This window comes from Peromyscus leucopus, chromosome 19 (assembly GCF_004664715.2).
Source record: "Peromyscus leucopus breed LL Stock chromosome 19, UCI_PerLeu_2.1, whole genome shotgun sequence".
Taxonomy (NCBI): domain Eukaryota; kingdom Metazoa; phylum Chordata; class Mammalia; order Rodentia; family Cricetidae; genus Peromyscus; species Peromyscus leucopus.
In genome coordinates, this window is record NC_051079.1 from 49,505,737 (window position 1) to 49,527,443 (window position 21,707).

Genomic DNA, 21,707 nt, shown 5'->3' on the forward strand with positions numbered 1-21,707 from the left:
AAGAAAACAACACCCACATTCCCAAGAGTGGGGTGGGTAGTTTTTGGTCGTTCAATGGCTTATGGATAATTGTCATTGTTTACGAAGGTTGGTTACAGGTTGTTAATTGTTAATGGTCAGAAAAAAATCTAAACAAAGGAGAATAGATATAGGGTACTTGTTTGAAAAAAAGAAAAAGAAAAAAGAAAAAAGAGGATATAGAAAAGAGTAGATTATTTAATCTGAAAAGAAAAAAGGAAGATATAGAAATGATAAGATAAAAGGTAGATTTTTGAATCTACTCAGAAAAGAAAAAAGAGAGAATATAGATATAAGAAGATAAAAAGATTATTAAATCTACTTTTAAAAAAGAATTACTTGTTTTAAGTAGGAAAAGTAATAAAAATTTTTGTTTGATTTTGTCAAATGTTATTGGACCGGATATTGTTAATGTATATAATGGAGTTTTTTGTCTGAATCTGTCAAATGTTAATGGACTAGACATTGTTAATGTAATTCTTGACTATATATATTGTATATACTTTTTCTTATATTAGTTATAACTTTTTTATTTTAAACAAGAAAAGGAGAAATGTGGTTGATATATTGTGTACCTCAGTAAACTTATCTGGGAACAGAACAGCCACTATATTAAACATAGAGGTTAGGCAGTGGTAGCACACACCTTTAATCCTAGCATTCCAGAGACAGAGATCCATCTGGATCTCTGTGAGTTCAAGGCCACACTGGAAACAGCCAGGCATGGTGACACATGCCTTTAATCCCAGCACTTGAGATCTCATGTCTTGCTTGGGAAAGACACATGCCTTTAATCCCAGGAAGTGATGGCAGGAAGCAGAAAGGTATATAAGGCATGAGGACTAGGAACTAGAGGCTTTTAAGCTTTTAGCAGCAGTTCAGCTGAGATCCATTTGGATGAGGACTCAGAGGCTTCCAGTTTGAGGAAACAGGATTTGTAGCTGGAGTTATCTCCAGTCCTGTCCGGGCTGGCAGCCACTCAGACTCAAATAAACCCCTTATATTACTTATAAACTATATGGCCATGGCAGGCTTCTTACTATCTAGATCTTACATCTAAAATTAACCCATTTCTATTAATCTATAAGTTGCCATGTGGCTTGTGGCTTAGTGGTACTTTACATCTTCTCATGGTAGCTGCTATGGGCAGCATCTCCTGCCTCAGCCTTCCGTTTCCCAGAATTCTCTTCTTTATCCTACCTATACTTCCTGCCTGGCTACTGGCCAATCACACTTTACTTATTAACCAATCAGAGCAGCACATTTACAGCATACAGAACATCCCACAGCAAGGATTGGCTGAGCAGTTGGTAAGGTGAAGTTAGCTGTGGCTTGTTCTGCTTCTCCGATCTTCCAGAATTCACCCTGAAAGCCAGGTAGACAGCAGGCTAGTAGGAATTATCAATAGTGGGTTAAACAGTAACCAACGGCATGTCTGTGATGTTGTGTTTATCCCAGAGCCTGTACACATGCAATCAACCAGCAACCAACACAAGACAAAGGCATGGCACGGACTCCCAGCCACGAGCCAAGCTGACTCACTTACCGGAGGCTGACTTACGGGAATGGAGAAGCCGGCATTTGATCTACGCACAAATCCTCAGGAAAATAAAGCTGTAGGGAAGTTGGGTGTCCTACACAAGAGCGATCAAGTAGCATGAAACACATCTGCATCCACACCCTCTTCCTTCCTATGCTTTCCAGTACTGAGCAATTACTGTCCTGTGTTCAGGAAAATTAGAGGTAGAGTGGCGACCGGCAGGCAGTAGGGGAAATGGTGTGCATGCGGCGTACTTTCCTCTCTTCGGTTCCGATGTTTTCATCAGTGAAATGCAGGGGTGGGGTGGGTGACTGTGCAATTCCTCTTTGTGCTTAAGTCATGCCGAATCTTCAGAAGGTGAGACCGAAATTCTCTTGGGGGAGACTCATTCCTCCAGCAACTATGCTAGGAAGAATATCACAGAATAGGAGATGCCTCGGATTGAGAATCAGAGACCTTTACAAAACCATGTTGGGATTGTATCTTTCTTCTATATTCTTCACGGAACGTTACTTGAGTGGAAATAGTAACACTAGTCCCAGTAGATTAATGTAAGATTATATAAGCTGTTGAAGGCTGTCTAACACAGAGTACTTCATTAAATGGAAACTGTTGTTATTATTGGGTGGGGTGGTGGCATCTGCAGTGATGAATTAAATTGAATATGAAATGTTCTTTACAAGAGAGGAACTTAACATTCCACCAAAGTGATAAGAGACACATAGTAGGGTGAAATGCTAGACAGAAGAATGCCCACTGAGACACAGATGGGCTGTGTTTAGAAAGAAGATAAATTCAACCGGAGACCAAAGGAGGCTTGGATGGGTGAAAAACTGAATCATGGGCTGTGGCATCCCAGCATGTGTTGGCAGACAACCTCAGCTTCCCTAAGGAACAGTTAAAGGTTGCAAGCAAGCTTTCTCTGTAGTCCATGTTCACCCTACATGTCAGCGGAACTGATGGAACCCACAGAATACTTTACATCCTACCTGAGAGCATCAACCCTACCTGCGAACACCAAATATATTGTGTATCCAAAAGGAGTACTGATAGCAGCATCTCATGACACAGATGAAGAGTGTGTGTGTGTGTGTGTGTGTGTGTGTGTGTGTGTGTGTGTGTGTGTGTCAGGGGAACTGAGAAGAGCAAGAACACATGCTGAGTGTCTTACTCACCGGTACTTCCAACTGGGGAGTTGAAAGAGTAAATGTCTTCTAATCAATCCCGTTTGCTGTGCAAGGCTCCTCCCGAAACTGCCCGTGCTCACCTACTCCCAGGGCTCTCAGAAAGCAAGGATGCTTGCACAGGAGGAGTGTAAGACAGGAGTGAAGAGAAGGAGCAGACAGCAGAACAGAAGCCGGGCCCACACAGCGCATGAGCGCCCACGGGCTTACCGTTAACATTGGTGCCTCCTCACTTACAGGAGACGTGGAGGGGAAGTTGGAAGGTCCCGCCAACACGGCGTGAACAGACTTGGGCTATTCTAGTTTCACAACGTGCCTATTTTGGTATCTCCGACTTTATAGGTTGTAATGGGATTAAACAGGAAGCCACAGGTAAAAGGCCTATTGCAAAATGCAGTGTTCCATAGTAACAGCTACTATTGTTGATGTTTTTAAAAATAAGACAACAAAGAGAGGAGAGTCTTTGCCAGGGTCTTTGAAGAAATGATGGCGAAGCTTGATGAGCCCTGCGCTCCAGGGCTGGAAGCTTTAGGGGTGAAATGTAGGAAGAACTGAGCCACCTGACCTGTCCAAGCTCTTTGTTTCCGCCATCTTCAGCCCCAGGAGTCTGGGCTGGGGCTGATAAACACAGCCAGAGACATATCCGGTATGTATTTCAGCAGCCCCTCCTTGGAGAGGACGCCAAAAGCAGGTTTGTTGTGGGAAGCCCTGGGGGAACTGAGAGGAAGAGCTTGGGAGAACATGTGGGAAATCAAGCCAGCCAAGAGAAATGAAAAACACATTAGCTGGTGTGAAGGGAAGAGGATGCAGAGCCCCGATCTGATCCATAGCTTGAAATATTTCCGTCATCTGCTGCAGAAAGGTGAAAGTACCTTCTGTAGGACCAACTCAATCCCCAACCTTATACTGCTGCAAGAAGACCACTCTGGGATTTTCGCTCAAAACTTCACACAGAGAATAACGGCAATCCCATCCCTCCGGGTGCAACCTTGTAGAGTTCTCACAGCCTGGCCTCCAGGTTCGTCTTCGGAGAGGACAAACTTTTTGTGCATAGTGTCTTTTCTGCCAGTTAGCTGCCTGTGGTTTGTGGAGCATGGCTATTGACCTCTTTGGGACTCTCATTCCCTAACAAGGCATCCAAATGGGACATTATGAAGTCTTTTCTAGGTTTAAAAATATGTGGGGTGTGGGGGAGGAAGAGAGAGCACAAACATTTCTTAAGTAGGACTGGTTGCCAAGTACTTTACATATTTATGCATAGCGTATCTCGAGTGAGTCCTCATGGTTTCCCCTAAAAAAAGGCACTGATTCTGGTTTAGCTGAGGCACCCAGAGGTCTGAGATACATCATGAAGTTGAGATTTAAAATCGTATCGATTGCTCTTCAAAGATCATGGTAGAATCATGGTAATAGATACATTTGCCTTCTGCAGATGCCACCCATAAAGCATGTACAGTTTCCTTCATGCTGTAATTAGACTGTGAAACGTCCCCCACAAGCTCACATGTGGGAACATTTGGACCCCAGTTGGTGATGCTCTTTTGTGACACGGGAACCTTCAGGAGCTAGGGCCTCGATGGAGGAAGTGGTCACTGGGGGGTGGTTTTTGAGGTTGTGTGGCCCAGCCTTGCTTGCTGTCTGTGCTCTACTTCCGGACTGAAAGTGCAGAGAGACCAACTGCCCTGCACGATTACAGTCACGCCTTTGCCTGCCCTGTTAGGTTTTATCCCCTGAAGCCGTAAACCCAAACAAACCCTGCCTCCTCTAAGTTGCTCCTTGTTAGATAGCTTTATTCTAGCAACCAGAAAAGAATCCAAAGATCTCAGTCTGTCTTGTGTCCCAGCTTTGGATATTTTTGAGAGAAGAACTCTAACTTCGGAAGTGGGACAGGCTGATACTTCCTCTTTGCTGAACTCCACATTCACTGATGTCATTGCATTGGCACCTTGAAATTGGTCATGGCATGACACTTGACATCATAGCTATAGATAAATATTGCGAATGAAGGGATGCTGCACCCACATGAAGGAAGGCCGACTCTGTGACTCCATGTTATCTCTTCTTTATCGTGAGCTGAGAGAATATGCACTTTGAATCAGATGGCGACCTGATGTTGCTGGGATGTCTGAGAGTGCCAGGCCTGGCCTGGCATAGACCAGCAGAAGGGTGTCATCCCCTGGAGAGCTGAAGGAGATGAGAGTCCCGCTCTGTCTAGCTAAGTAGAATCTCCTGTGATTTCGGGATCCATAGCCCAGAACTGCCTGCTTAAACTACCGCTCAGGCGAAGAACCTCCTCCCTTGCGCTTTGGAATGAGGATGGCGACAAGCCGAAAGTCAAATCTCTAGAAAGTGGTAACTGCTAAGGCATGGGTCTGAATTTCACTCTCATTCCTTCACTAGGATAGCTCCTGCCTTATCTGGTGAGCCGCAGCAGGGCACGGCACTGTGATGGCCAACAAGAAGGCTTGCCTTGGCCCCATCCCTGGGAGGGCTAGGGGAAAGCGTCTTTTTACCTTCTGATCCTACATCTGGTGTTTGACCCTGGCAGGCTTTGGTCTGGAGAGTAAATGACCAGTGGGACTGATAAACCTGTGCCACTGCCCCAACCCATGTGTTTTCTGGAAGTTTCCGCTCCTTGCAGCAGCTGCTCTGCTTCCCCAGCACTGACCACCAGCCTCTGGCCTGGCTGGAGAGATACAACTATCCCAACTCTTTTCCAACTTCCTCCTCAAAAGCCAGGTTAGCTTCTTATGCCGTGGTGTCCCATTCAAGGGGCTACTTGGCTTTAATTTTAAAGCATCCTTTTCTTCTTTGTGTTTAGAGTATGACCAACCTAAGCCTAGCCAGCAGAGTCTCCTTCGGGCAAGGAGACAAGTCCTTGAGTCTGTAGGACACAAGCAAGCATGCCAGTGACGTTTGCTGTCATCTTGCCAGATGGTGTTGCCTGTCTGGGCTTCTGCTTCCTCCTTTGGTGTTCTCCAGTAGAGATCTACTATCTATTGGCATTTTGTGTAGGAAGATACTTTATTGTCCTGCAGGAAGTTCTGAATTCTTGGACTCTAGCCACAAAATGCCATAGAACCGGCTTTGTCATGGTGACAAGTCCAAACACCCCCACACGTGTTAGAGGCCCCACTGGCTGGATGCTCCTCTGGGTCTGCATTTCCAGTGCCCTTGTTTCCTTATCTGGTTTTCCAGAACCAGGACTTCAGAGCAGCTTCAAGAACGTCACGGGGCTGGAAGGGGAGGCCGAGCGTGCTCCTGACCTATGGGGGGAACCTGTACTGTTTCGGTTTATGTTTTTTTCAGCCTGTAACAGCCAATAAAATAACTTGCTTGGTCAAAACCTGCTGTGGCTAAAAAAAAAAAAAAAAAAAAAAAAAAAAAAAAAAAAAAAAAAAAAGTGCAAAGCCGCTGGCCTGACCCAGAGGCTGCTAAATGACAGCCTTGGAGTCCAGAGCACTTCACAGACATGTTTTGTTTGGCATGGGTTTTTTGAGATAGTTGGGGCTAACGCCTAAAAATCGAGATTTTTAGCTTTGGGAGGAAATAGATATTGAGAACCAGAGAACAAAAAGACTTGGCAATACTGGCTTCAGATTTCCACAAGGGTGATGTGGGTTGCTGCTGGCTGATGGAGGCTGCCCCTTTAGGAAGAGCTGCCCTGTCCCTCCTTCCCTATGTCTGTCCCTATGGGCATCCGAAAGAGAATGTGAGGAATAGACTGCTATTTTGCAATCTAGAATACATGGGAGAACTTTTGAAATTCCAAGGCTAAAGCCCTAAACCAGACTAACTCGAGAATCTCTGGAGGTGAGGCCTGAGTGTACATACTTTAAAAATCCCAGCCCACTCCAGGTGACATCCAGTTTAGAAGCCCGCCCCTGGAAGCCCATATCTCTAGAGGGGTTTCCTCCTTCTATCCTATTTCCCTAAGGACCCCCAGCTTCTTCCTCCACCCTTGCGGTTGCCAGGACACATTGTATCAATTCTCTTGCCCTGTTGTTGAAGTCTTCCTGGGAGGTAGGTACGCCAGTCCCCAGCTTTTACTAGGTTCCTTCTTTCTAATTGAATCTTAATGTATCAGTAATGTGTTCTGTAAAGGCCCCCAAAATCTTAGACCTCTCTACCGGGACCTCAGCCGCTCCCACAGGGAAACTAAAGCACCTTCACTAGCCTCGTCTGTCAGCCTCTGCTACAGAAGCAAGTCCATGCTCCTGCCTCACACTTCACATCTGGAGGGATAATTTCAGGGCTCCTCACTCCTCTCTCTCTGGCACCTTATTTACCTAGATGTCAGAATTATCTGTGAAGCAGGGCTTCTCAACTCTGGCACTTCGGACAGGTTTTAGGATGGCTGACTTTCTGCTTTGGGAGATGTGGCCAACATAGGTTCAGCGCCACACCTGTCCAGTATCCCTTCAGGGCAGAATCACATGCACTGAATACCACTGCTGTATAGTAATTCGGGCAGGAATGAAATGTGCTGATATTCCAGTTCTATGCCATGACTCCTCTTGTATTCCTGGCATCCCCATTTCCCTTTATGGCCCTGCCTCAGGATCTAAAGTGGGTGGGTTCCGCCTACAGATATCAAAACCCACGGTGTGCAAGTCTCTTACGTAACCTGACAAAGGGTCTGAATACAGCCTCTCCCTTCTCCCTGTATATGTATTAGGTCATCTTTAGCTCACTTATTATATCTAATACCAAGTCAAGGAGCCATAAATATTGTACTGTATTGTTTAGGAAATAATGACGGGGAAAAACTGTTCATATTCAGTATGGATGCCCTTTTTCTGAATATCTGTTATTTGAATATTAAATTTTTTTGTTTTTCAATACATCCTGACAGCAATTTCCCCTCCCTCTACTTCTCCCAACTCCCGCACCCCAGATCCACTCCTCCTCCATTTCCCTTCAGAAAAGAGCAGGCCTGCCAGCGATATCAACCAAACGCAGCATAGTAAGTTGCAATAAGACTAGGCACAAACCCTCAAATCAGTTGGTTGACAGGGCAAGAGGCTGTTGTCTCTCTGATCCCACCCTCTCCGATTGTTTATCACCATGGCAACAATGGATTATCCAGTCACTCCACTGTTAATACATCCGGCATTCTTAGATTCCTCTGGTTCTCTCTGTTGAGACGTCTAAGTTGTCATCACATTTTACCATTTTGCCACCTCCGGTGTCTAGAACGTCTGGAGCCCCTCCCCCACTTCTTCCCATCATTCCCCTTTGTGCCGATCTTACCTCTCCTTCCCACCTTTGACGAGGACTACGGCAACAGCTTCGTTCCCTCGTTCACAATCCACTCTCCTCCCTGCATCCAGGAGCCTTTAAGGGCTGTAAACCTGCTTGGGCCATTTTTCTGTGCAGGAGCCTTCAAAGACTTCCCACATTTAGAATAAACTCCGTATTCCTTACTAAGGCCTGTGATGCTGAGCCGGCCCCAAACAGCGATCCCAGCAATTCCCCAATCACATCTTCCTTACTTCATTCCGGTCATATTGGCTGGCTTCCACTCACTCTACCCAACAGTTTCCTGCCCAGGGCTTTTGACCATCCCATTTTCTCTCCTCCTCTTCTTACATCTTACTTTCCACAGTTGGTTTCATCACCGGATTCAGATTTCAGCTTTAGTACTCTTTACCTTCCTAACTCCCAGTTTACTAAGTGTTCCTGTGGTGGTATTGTGTATTCTAATAAATTTATCTGGGGTCAGAGAACAGACAGCCACTAGATACAAAGGCTAGAAAATGGTGGCACTCACACCTTTAATCCTAGCATTCCAGAGATAGAAATCCCTCTGGATCTCTGTGAGTTCAAGGCCACATTGGAAACAGCCAAGCATGGTGACACGCCTTTAATCCCAGAAAGCCAGCCTTTAATCCCAGGGAGTGGTGGTAGAAAGTAGAAAGATATATAAGGCGTGAGAACCAGAAACTAGAAGGTTTTGGCTGGTTAAGCATGTGGCTGGTTAAGCTTCAGGCTTTTGAGCAGCAATTCAGCTGAGACCCATTTCGGATGAGGACTCAGAGGCCTCCAGTCTGAGGAGACAAGACCAGCTGAGGATCCGGCGAGGTGAGATAGCTGTGGCTTGTTCTGTCTCTCTGATCTACCAGCATGGACCCCAATAACTCGCCTCAGGTTTGATTTTATTGATAAGAACTTTTAAGATTCCTGCTACAGTTCCTGAAATCAAGCGAATGAATGCGTCACGTTAATACCTTTCCAACAAATTTTTACAAACTGGAACTACTACGTTTATTTTTAGTTTCACGGTTGTCATGCATTTTATTCCACTAGTGTGTGTGATGTCCAAACCTCGTGTCTTACTCTTCCTGGCTCCCAGCACAGGGCTCGGCACACAGTATGACCAAGCAATCCCCTGGAAGGGATCAGTGGATGCAGAATGGTTTGCTTCAGGGCTGAGCACCCCCCCCCCAAATGCTCTCATAGCCAATGTTGACTGCTTTTCTTTACGTACTGACATTTCATGATGCCCCACAGACTCCGAATCAGCAAAATGTCAACGCGTAGTGGGCTACTGGGAATTCCATGAGTCACTCAGGGGATAATTGTCATCTTTGTGTCCCTGTGACCACAATAGGCTTTTGGTGGAGTGGTACTTATTTCTTAACATCTTAGGGAGGTGGAAACCCAGGGGTAGTCAAAGCACGGCCTCTTCACTTGACAACCCAGGAACACACCATTTAACATCGTGGTTTGCTCACCTAGCGCCGGTGCGTCACACACGAAGCGGTAAAACGAGCTGAGGAGATAGCCCAGTCGGCAAAATGCTTGCAGTAAAGCCTGAGGACCTCACTTTGGGTCTCTGAACTTACATTAAAAGCTTCTGGAGGTGGTGGTCCGCACTTGTAATCCCAGGGCTGGGGAGACGTGGAAACAGGTAGATTCATGGGGCACACAGCCCAGCCAACTTCGCCAGCTTGGTGAGCTTTAGGCCAGTGAGAGACCCGTAGTTGTCCTCTGGCCTCTACATGCGTGCTCACACAAGTGCTACTCCCATACAAGCACATACACCACAGAAACACACACACACACACACACACACACACACACACACACACACACACGCAGAGAGAGAGGCCACTCTCATATAAGCACACACACAGAGAAAACACACACACACACACACACACAATGTAACACAAATCTTAAAAGGTCTTATTAATAAAAAACTTGGGGTGAACGCTGAAAGATCAGAGAAACAGAACAAACCACATCCAACCTCACCTCGCCAATTCCTCAGCTGGTCCTGTTTCCTCCAACTGGAGGCCTCTGAGTTCTCACCTGGATGGATCTCAGCTGAACTGCTGCTCAAAAGCCTAAAATCTTAACCAGCTAAAAGCTTCTAGTTTCTGGTCTTCACGCCTTATATACCTTTCTGCTTTCTAACCTCACTCCCTGGGATTAAAGGCATGAGTCACCATGCTTGGCTGTATCCTTGAACACACAGAGATCCAGGTAGATCTCTGCCTCTGGAATGCTAGGATTAAAGGTGTGTACTACCACTGCCTAACCTCTATGTTTAATATTGTGGCTGTTCTGTTCTCTGACCCCAGCAAGTTTATTAGAGTGCACAATATTTTGGGGAACACAATACCACCACAATAAGCCACTGCATCCTTGCCTGGCAGGCCAAACCACCTTGAGCCACCGGTGGAAACCCTGCTGTTCTCGTGGGCCAGACTGCCATGCCCTGATGTTTAGTCCCGAGCTCTGGCCGTGATCTGGACCTTGCAGAAAGACTGAGACTTGAGACTTGATTCTCATCAAAAGCCCAGGATTAACAGAAAATCTGGTGTCCAGAGTCTGCGCTGCCTCCTCACATCTGTCTTCAAAGGACAGCTGAGTTATTCAGGGAAATATTATAGTCTGTCCAGTTAAAATAGAGGTGGCTTAATGCTGAGCTTCCATTGTCCATCAGCACCATAGGGAGGGAGAAGCCCATCAAAGTGAGTTGTTAAATGTCACTAGAAACAAGAGATGAAAAGTCTCGAAGGAAAAAAGGAGACAGAAGGATAATAAGAAAGGAAGGATGTGTTGGAAGCGGAATCGTGAATGAGACCAGTTTGAAACCTCAAAGTTCAAGGAGAAGAGGATTGGTAAAGGAGGGGGGAGGGTCTTCTGTGCTTTTGTCTCCCTCTGCTAGAAACATGGCAGGTGACATCATACAAGTCCCTTCCCCTGTCCAGTCTTAGGTACAGTACAAAGACTAGAACAATGAACACAGTAATTCCCAGAGTTTTACTTGCCATTTAGACTCAAAACTCCAAACAGATCCCTGACTAGAACTGAAGATGTGGTCTGATGTTTTTTTCAATGACAGGCTGAGATATCAGTGGATGATTCCTTTACTTAGGTACCTAGCTGCCATTACGAAGCTCCTGGTCACTCCTGGACACCACACCACTCCTTTTCTCAGGCCTCCAAGTCCACGGGTGTTGGGTTAGAACCAAACATAAAAGCCTTCCCATTTACATGCATGATTTTGAAGATTACAGAATACACCTTATACTTATACTCTATTACATGTAAGTCTCAAAGCAAGTCTGAGAAGTGATGTTCTCAAATTACCCACAAGGGAAGCCAAAACTCTGTAGGAGTAAATGATCTTCCCAAAGTCACCTGCCATGCCAATCAATAGACATGTGTTCTCAGCTCCTTCCTGCAGATATCTCTTGGCTCAATACTCCAAGGTCCTGCATGCTCTAGTTTCCCTATCTTGTTGCTTCAAGGCAGGTGTGGCTAGTGGGAGTCGACGATCTGATCCTGGAGGTGAGAATGGGAGAGGCCAGGTATTTCTTCTGTTCTTTCTGCCTGTAGTGGCAGTTGATTTGCGGGCCGGGTACGTCTAGGTCCTGTCAAAAGTCTTGCCTTTCTGGATCTGGTAACATGGTCTTGTGTGTTCCTCCAGGCTCAAGAGCAAGGGCATCTCCCTGTTGTTAATCTTGGTGGCACCCCAGCTCCCATTAGCTAAGCAGTGTTTCAGTCACATGTACATTTGATTCTGCATAAGGGATTCCCCCACCTTATCCATGGCACGTATGTTCCCAGCCTTCCAAGTGGGAGCCTGATATAGAGGGTAGTACTGAACGCTATAGATAATGGAATGAGCCATTAAGTACTTAGCAGAGTGAGGGATGTACATACAGTGTGGATACTCTGGACACAGTTCTAAGTGTGATGGAGAGGGATATAGTAAGATTTCATCATACCACAAGTGTGATTTTGGAATTTTTTATTTAATATTTTTAGGTCGTGTCTAGCCACAGATAACTAAAACTAAAGAAGAAGAAATAAAGGAATAAATATATGTGTGTGCACTGTCCTATTAAACAGTGGGAGTCTTCCCACAATTATTTAAACCTTTGTAGTCTTGGTCATCTAGCCTCTAGCATAGAGATTGATATTACAGGCACTGGTGTCCTGACATTTAATCCTGGCAGGGATTAAATTATGTAATACATTCTGTGCCTAAGACAGTAGGAGGCACATAGAGAGTCCCTGTGAGGTGACCATTACCATTCCATTCCATCATCTGTGTGCTACAAGGCGTTGTACTTTCTTATCAGAGCAGTTATGACATTGTCTTATCATATTTTATGTGTACATCCTTGTCAGCTGTGAGCTAGTGGAGGATGGGAAACTGGAATGGACTGAATTGTGTTCCTGCAAAACTCCTGGTTTACAGCCTTGGGCCTCCTCAGCACCTCATGATTGTATTTAGAAGTTAGGTTTTGAAAGAGGAGATGAAGCTAGAAGGGGCCCCTGAGAGTGGTCCTCAGTCCACACAGGCTATTGCTGGGATAAGAGAGAGATGCTGTAAGTGGATGTATATGGACAAATATACCAGTGCAGCAGCTCCAGCAGGTGGCTATGCACAGAGCTCAGGAAACCAGCCAGCAGATACCCTCATCTTTGCCCTCCGCCCGCACCCCCCCCCAGGGCGGTGAGAAAATAGAAACGCCTATTGTTTAAGTTACCTATTCCAACATATTTTGTTATGGTAGTCCATTAAACTAAGGTCGGAACTAGACTTTTGTTTATGCATTCAGCAAACACTTGGGGGAACCTCTCCAATGTCCTGATTTGTATAATAGGATACACAAGACTGATAAAGCAAAGAAAGACACAAGCAGCCTTTGTGTTCAAGGAAGCTTCGAGTCTGGTGGGCGAGACTGATAATCAGAAGATGAGAAGAGCCGGGATGGTTTGTGGATGAGCTAGAGGGGATCTTGTGTTCAGAGCAGGGTCAGGTGGGGGCGGCTAAGAAGGGGACATTCAGATGTGCCGTCTCTGACACGGGGGCAGTCAGTGCTCACAGCCGGTACTCTACAACACTGTTGACTTTTTACCAGAGGAGCGCCAGGCTGTTTTATTGCCGTGACACGATGTCATCTCTGAAACACAGAGATCCACACAGACACCCAGAGGTGTGCTTTGTTAATCTCCTAGGGGTCACGCAGTTCACGTTGGCAGTCAAGACTCGTCATGGCAGAAAGCGGTGGTGTCTCTGTTCTCTATGTGGGAATGCATGACTTCTTTGAGTTAAGGAGAGAGAGAGCGGAGGGCCAGGCTGCCCTGTGTAGACTGTTTGGGGCATATGGGAACTGTGGCAGTAGGAAGGCTGAGAATGAAGAGGAGAGGAAGTGGGTTCTCACTTCAGCCCCGCCACAAGCAGGCTGTGACCTGGGTCCACACCCTTCCCCTCTCTGGACCTTCATTTCCTCTTCTTCAAAAACTAAAGAGGTATTTTATCTCTTAGGTCCCTTGTGGCTCTGTGAAGTCTTTCCTGAAATCTAGCAATGTGGAAAGGAGGGGGCAAGGACAGAGAAAAAGGAGAGGGTGGAGACAAGAGAGAGAAGGAGGTTGGAAAGCAGAAAACAAAAGAGAAAGAGAGAGAGAGAGATTTGTGGTTTTCCACCTTCCTCGCGTCCCTTAGCAACAATGGCAACCCAGGTCCCTTAGCAACGATGGCATCCTAGGTCCTGTGGTAGTTCATGGTAGTGATGGATTCGGCTGTCTAAGCCTTGACTGCACCAGGAGATACAAACAAGCAAATTCTGGAAATCTCTGGCCCAGTTTGATTACATGCACCCTGGGCGTAATAATATCAAAACCACATAGATGTGGTGTTAATTAAATAGAACAATGATTATAACACCTTTAATATGGAACCTGGTACATGTACTTTTGCTAGGATAAACTGAACTTTCAATTGTTTTCCAGGAAGTTTCTGTGACTATGTACTTACTAACCTGCGATCCCAGAGCTACATATGAATCCCATCATGAATGTGGTATATGTTTATGTGTCCTGTGGTATCGAATATGAAGGAGGAAATTTCTTAAAGAGAATTTGGGGGAGCCATTGGGTATGATGCAGGCCTCTCTCTCCTTACAGTCCCATTTCAAAGCATGCTCTGTCAGCTATAGGTTACAGAAACCATGGTTTTCTTCAGGCTTGGAGTTAATTCCGAAGGGTGGAGGGGTCCCGAGTGCTCACAGAGAAGGCATTAGCTCAGTGGGACTGAGAAAGCAGGGCCTGGGTTTGAAAATGTGGAGAAGGGATGAAGATCTGGACATTCACATTACTCTAAAATGGAAGGCAAAGATCAGGGTCAAGTTATGGAAACATCAGAAGAAAACGGGCAACGAGGCTGAACAGGATGGTGGGTCAGAGTCCTGATTGGAGGGTGTGCAACGCAAAGCTGAGGAGTCAGAACTCCATTCTGTAAGCCATGTGAAAACGGGTCCAACTATCATTTCACTTTATTTGTTTTATGTGTCTGTGTGAGTGCCTGAAGGTATGTGAATGTGCCATGGGCATGCAGTTCCTGTGGAGACCAGAAGAGAGTGTTGGGCCCCTTGGAACTTCCATGTGGCTGTGAGCTGCCAGGTGAGTGGTGAGAACGGAGCCTAGACTACTTCAGCAGTCTTGGGAAGGTACTGGGCACAGTGCATATGTATGTATTAGAGGCTCACTAGCAAATCTTTATTGATAAAGTTAGAAAGTTGAGAGGCTGCAACCTCGATATCTCAACTAGGTGAGCTTACTCATTGGACAATCACTTATAATGTGTCCTTAATGGATTTCTCTAAAACATAGTTCAAATCTGTCTTTTAATTTGGATACCATGGTGGCTAATCTTGATTGCCAATTGACCGGATTAAACGATAACAAAGAGATTAGTAAAACACATCCCCTGGTGTGTTGGTAAGACCATTTCTTGTGGGATACCAACTGAGGGAGAAAGACCCACTTTGAATGTGGGTTATATTAACCAGCAGGCCGGCCACCATGAAGAATAAAAGTGGGAAAGGGAGGAGACTGCCTTGTGCTTGCAAGCTCGTCTTTCCGAACAAGTGTGTCCCTTGCAGCTGCCGTCGCCCGCATCAGACACCAGCCGAATGAGTCTTTGACTATGAACCCCACTTTCAACTCCCCAGGGAGCTTCCAGGCCGGTAGCCTTGGACTGGGGGGTGCATCGTCAGGCACTCAGTTTCAGGACTAATGGCTAGTGAGCACGCTAGCTCTTCAGGCTGCAGATAGAATCCCAAGCAACTGGCAAAAGACACGTTTTCTAAGGGACTTCCAGTAAGAAAATCTTCATTTCTGTGTACATGTACCTTTTCTAAAATCATGTAAACTTTTCAAATACAGGGGCCCATATACATACATTCACTCACGCCTAGCTGCACGTGTGTATGCATATTGTATAATTGCTTCTGTTCCTCGGAAGACCTCTGGCTAGCACACGTATTTGTAGTCCAAAACTCATTCTGCAGCAGGATCTCAGTTTCCCTGCATGGGGGTGGCTCCACCTGGCCTGGGAAGAACAGTGCCAGCCCCCCAGTGCAGTCTCCATCATTGTTTGCTATGGGACATCTTGGGCAAGACAGAATTCAGGCCTCACTTTCCTTAAACAAGGGAGAGAATGTGTTTGTTGGCTTGGTGTGTCCCTTCGTCCCTCTAAGCTCTTATGTCTGTATTTTGGAAATCCCTTCATCTGCTGTCCCCGAGAATCAGTGGGTTTCAACAGGGAAACTTCTGTGCAAAGGTGATCAGGACCTGCCCCTCTTCTCCCATGCTGAGCTTCAGCCATTCATGCATACTGGTCTTGGTTTATCTTTCAAACTAGAAGTTTTAGAAGCACAACCACTAACCACAGATCTTTAACTTAATAATAAGGTCATCATCCAAGTCAGACAGCCTGAGAGAAGCCGCAGAAGGCAGGAGCAAGTTGAAAACGGTTCTGTTGACACTTCCTGGAACACAACCGAATGGCTCTTACTCGACTACTCATGGAGAGGAGTGCAAGTGTGATAATGATGTGGATCAATCAGGGGGACAAGAATCAGTTTAAAAGCTTGTTTTATATCATGTGAAAGTACAATATAATGGTAAGGAGGAAAAGCAGCATACAAACCATAATTTAGGTTAATCTCAATTTTATTGAATATATACTGTATATTCACCTATCACGTATATTATACACCTATCATATATATTACAGAGGGGAGAGAGAGAGAGAGAGAGAGAGAGACAGAGACAGAGACAGAGACAGAGACAGAGAGACAGAGAGAGAGAGAGAGGTGATCTGGGAGAAAAAGGCAATATTCCCAGTGCTAACAGAAACTCTATTCCAAAGGAATATTCAGAAGTCTGATTTCTTTCTTTGCTTCTTTATACGACCTTGGCCTGTCAGATTTCCTTCAGTATGCAGTTGCTGGCCCAGTCATTCAGCAAACAGTTCTTAGCATATCAAGGATGAGTCAACCATGTCCTAGACACTGGAGGTCAAATTATGAGCAGTGAGTCAAGCTCCACGATGCGGTGAGTGGCACACACACACACACACACACACACACACACACACACACACACACACACGCCCAGTGATTGAGGACAGACAGACCACATTTCCACCTTCCATGTATGGTGCCTTTGAGCTGAGCAAGAAGCTCAGAGAGCAGGGAGCAGAGATGTGCCATCCAAGGGACCTGCATGGTTTCCTTCAGGGAGCCAAGAGCAGCCCAAAGCAGCTGGGGCCTAGTGTGCAGGGAGTAGCCTAGAGTGTGGGCACCAACGGTGCCAGGCCTCTAAGACCTGGCATCTGTGGGTATGTGGTGGGGCCACCGGAAGCATCCCCATTGGGAGTGACTAAGATGGTTCTGATTACAGATTGGGAGACATTTCTGGGGTGGAGGTAGAATGCAAACAAGGAACCCATTAGTAACCCCCCCCCCCCCAAAGTTAACCAGCTCAGTGACATGAGTTTCTGCATGGGCAGTTTCAAAATGGGCAGATTTTTATACAACTCAATGATTTCTATGGGACCTTTAGTGTTTAAAAATAAGAACTCTATCTGTGTGTACCTGTTTACCTTTTCTGAAAGCATGGACATTTCTCCGACACCAAGCCAAATTCAAATTCACCCCTCTTTCATTTCCCATCACATTGCCCCGCACCTTCTGGGTCTGAGCTAGTCAGGATGTCCCTGCTGGTGGGTGTCTGCATATGTGATTTGTTCTCAGTGTGAGATTCCCTTGTGGACTTACCTGCTGAGGACTTCGCTCTGAAGACAATAGGAGACAGAGAGAGCGCCTTCTGCAGAGCCCGGCTTCTGCATTTCAGAAACTTCACACACGTACAATGAAAGAGGCAGATGCCAAGAAAGTAGGGACAGAGAAACACTGATGTTTAGAGACCCCCAAGGGCCATGATCTTTGAGAGAGAGCCCACCTGGGCAGACGAGAAATGGCTCCTGGGAAGGAGCTCCCAGTTGGTACAAAAGCACCTGTCCCAGTCCCTAGGATACTGGGAGATGAGAAAGTGTGGGACTCGGGCTATTTATAGTTGGGGGAAATGAGGCACAAAGAAACAAAGTGACTCACAGGCCAAGGATTTCTGACTTCAGGGCCTCCTCTTGGCTAATGTGAAAACCAGACTCCACTTACAGAGTCATGTAGTGAGGCGGAAGGCGTCTGCTTGTGCCCAAGTGGCGAGGAGTATTAGGGGTAGGGTAGGCTGGGCGTGAGGGGACAAGCATCCTCTGCAGAAACTGTGACAAATGCTGATACCGTTACCAACACTCCCATCACCCAAGAAGGGCTGGCTGCCATGGACGGTAGAGCTCATGTAGCGAAACAGAACAGAATCAAACAAAAGCACTAATAGAAACCGGAGCCAGCCAGATGATAATCCATGCGGAGAGCGCGCAAACCCGGGCAAAAATAGATCAGAGACACTTTCCCCAGAGACACAGAGCTCAGAGATCCTCAAGTGAAAGATTGGGGAGGGTGAAGCGGGGGCTAGGAGTGGGAGTCACACCCAGCATCAGCAAACAAGCCATGGCCAGTGGACCCAGGACTGGGAGGCACCGTTTTGTCCCCCTTCTGAGTCAATCATCAGCATGTCTCCTCCCGGACAATTCTGGGGTTGAAGTCTTTACTAGAGGAGCAAGGCCTAAGAGCAGACGCCAGTCAATGTGATCTCGGAGCACCTGTGCACACGCTGCTGCACACGCTGGTGTGTACGCCGGTGCCCATGCCGGCACACACGTGAAGTGTTTTGGTATGTAAGGCTTTCCTTTGCTAAGTGGTGTGAATAGGTAGCATTCCTGGACGATCCGCCTTTGCGGCTCCAAAGGCACCGCTCAAGGTAACCACCAGCAACTTTTTCTTTTACAGCCAAGGAGGGTTAGGGACTGGGGTTGAGGCTACAGGCTTACCTGAGTCAAGGGTCAGGTCAACTTGTCCCCAAGCCCGGACAGACACTTTCCACCCTGAAGGAGGAAGGGCTGTTGTCCTTTAATGTATTTTTCTTCTAGTTTCTCTGCCCTAGTGTGTTCTCTCGAAGGAAGGAAGGTACTAGAGAGCCAGGCCATCCCCTGCTCACCCCTCCCACTGGGGCCTGACCTCTTGGCATATGGATTAGTGGCTTTCTGAAGAAGTCTGAAGTTCCTTGGAAGTTTGCTACTGTGTGGATGGGGACAAACACAATCACCCACGACACTGACTTTTATTGAGTGTCTGCCACTCGGGGGCAGGAAGGCTGGGGGGTCCCTTGTGTCCCTTTCGTCACTCTTCATTTGTTCCAAACAGGGAGATGTAAGGATTGCCATTCCAGTCTTATTTTTTACAAGGGGAAATAAAGTTCATTCAGGGTTTGGAAGCTGTCTCCAGGTCATAGAGTCCAGGAGAGGCATGGGATTTGAACCATGTTGGAGTACGTTAGGGCCCGGGTCTCCAATACCTGACAATATGGTTTTGTCAAATACTACAAGTCTCACAATCTAGATTCTTCTGCACCCTTTCTTCTCTGCCAAGGGGGGTCACAAGCTTTGGGGTAACATTCGAAGTTGGTAAGCCCCCCCCCCAAAGGTCAGGGAAAGATCTAGAATGACTAGACTATAAAAAGACCTAGATGAGAGCCTGGGTCATTCCTGTTAAAGGACTGACATCCCGGAAGAAGAAAAGTGCTTGGCTTACAGATGTTAGGAATGTATGAAGGGTAAGCATAGAAGGGATGGATATAGGCCTCAGAAAAGATGTAGAACGTGGAGATTCTTTGTAAAGGAAGCTGTTGGCGGAGGCGCCTCTCCATTGCGTGTGAATGTGCGTGCCACAGGCAGTCAGAGAGCTGCCTACACAGAGCAAGGATATCCTCTAGTGTCCCCGACAGCATTCCATTTCTGATTTAATAAGTCCCCAGAAACTTGCTCATTACCTACGATACTGTTCCAATTGTTAGAAAGGTCTAGACTCGACGTTGAACCAAGCACCTGCTTCCCGGATGTCTGCATCCCTCGAGTATCTGCCCTTTGGTTTATAGCAACCGAGTTCCATTTCCTTCTTACCCAGCAGCCCACTGGATATAGGAAGACAACTTTCAGTTTTTATACTGGCGTTCTCCAAAGTGTGCGGAGCCGAGCAGCCGGTTTGCACGATGTTACTAGGTGTCCTTATAAAACAAACAGATAAAACGGACTCCATAAATAGCATCTGTGGGGCAAGCCAGGTTAAACCAGGCCAGCAAGGTACACTTCCTGTAAGGGTCTCGGAGCTTTTATGACACGCCCAGAGCTTGGATTCCAAAAGGGAAGCACAGCACAGGCTGTTCTCTAAACCTTTGACCTCGGAGCCTTGATTTCCCCCAGTTTACTCTTTGCTGGTTTCCGTAAGTACCAGGAGAAACGGCGTTTAGAAACTCCTTCTTTTGCACATCTAGATACTTGCTGTCCTGTTCCTGTGCTGAAAGCTGGGTGACCCCTGCTACTTATTTACTTATTCAGAGATTTTTTTTTTTTTTTTTGCCATCTCAATTTTTCTCTCCAGGGCTATGAGATACCAGTGTTGCACGGTCAGTTACTCTTTTCTTTCTTTTCTTTTCTCCTCTTCTCTTCTCTTTTTTCTCTCTCTATCTCTTTTTCTCTTTTGAGACAGGGTTTCTCTGTATAACTCTGGCTGTCCTGGAACTCACTCTGTAGTTCCAGGCTGGCCTTGAACTCAGAGATCCACCAACCTCTGCCTCCTGAGTGCTGGCATTAAAGGCGTGCACCACCTCTGCCTGGTGATCAGTTATCTTCGAATGTCATATAAGCAGAAGATATTCTGGAAACAAGTATGTATCATGTAACATTCAGGGCAAATTTACAAAGAAAAGGATCTGCTGTTCACCTGAACTTCAGATTTCACTTAGGTGGTTTCTATTTTAATTTGTCAAATCTGACATCCCTCCACTTGAAAAAAAAACTGACCCTCCTGCCCCCTGCAGAGTAGGATAGACTATGACTAAGGAAGGCTTTTCAACCCTGCTTTTCCATGAGATATTTTTAAAGGAGAGGTAATTAAATTTTTATGGATTATTAGAGTCCAGTCTGAGGTTGACAGACACCAGATATCTTTTGGAACCTAGTAGCAAAATCCAGAAGGCCATTTCCCGCCCTTCACCCCTGCTCACAAGCATGTGCATGCTTTGCTGAACGTTAATTTTAGAGCCCAAGTTGGCTATATGCTGTTGCTAAGTAGCCCTAAATGGTTTTATTTCTAGTCTCTTCTCATCGTCTGTCTTCCCATTTAGATCGAAACTAACAACGGCAAGACAAGCCATGTGTCTTCATGCCACTGCTGTATCCTGGCCGTTAGCAACGGCTTGGGCATAGAAAATCGTTCAAAACGAATTAATGAATTGCTCACAATCTCCCTCGGAAAGCTGAATAAACCATACTGGTTACTACTCAGACAAGAGATTGCCAACACATCTCCTCAACTTGGGGATGTGTCATCCACCCCAGACTTTTCCAAACCTATTACTGTACCTACATACCACTCACCTGTGCTGAAGGCGATTCTGTTGGAGACTGTTGTGCAAAACAAGAACATCTAATTGCTATGATTAAAATAAAACATTTCAACCACACACAAGCTGTTTTTTTAAGAAGTTGAACTACTTCCCGGAGCCTGCAGTTTTTTTTTTTTTTTTTTTATTGAGGTGTGGAACTTGGCCCTTAAAACAGATTGGATCATCTCCAGTGGATGTGGGATTGGGGTAAATCGGCTGGGTCTTCCCACAGAAATGTCCTGAACTCGGAGTCGGAGTTGCTGGCTGGGCAGGCATGGGGAGTGGGGTCCTGGGGTCCCATCACTTCACAGGGGGGGAGCAAATGCCTGGCCACTGAGCAACAAACACAGAGGATTTGGGGTGTTGCTCTTAGTCTTGTTTGCTAGAGCTAATCAACGGTGACAGCATTCTGGGGACAGTCCCTGGAGCAGGCACTTGCTTATCATTAGCTTGGCACCTGTGGCTTCCATGCCGGGGGCTGTTAACCCTGACTAAGATGCATGCAGCAGAAAGCAGGGGACCCCAGGGAGGAGTCCTGGGTCTTAGGAGAGTGACAGAGTCGGGGAACACCACAGAACTGGTGTTTTTGA

General features: G+C 46.3%; 1 long non-coding RNA gene across 1 annotated transcript; it reads right to left on the reverse strand.

Annotated features, from left to right (window-relative positions):
• Positions 1-16,316: 16,316 nt before the first annotated feature.
• Positions 16,317-21,563, reverse strand: LOC119086281. Its single transcript, XR_005089530.1, has 3 exons — positions 21,110-21,563; positions 17,334-19,737; positions 16,317-16,565 (listed from the first exon to the last, which is right to left on the reverse strand). It is a non-coding gene; the product is annotated as an uncharacterized LOC119086281 (long non-coding RNA).
• Between the last annotated feature and the right edge of the window lie 144 nt (positions 21,564-21,707).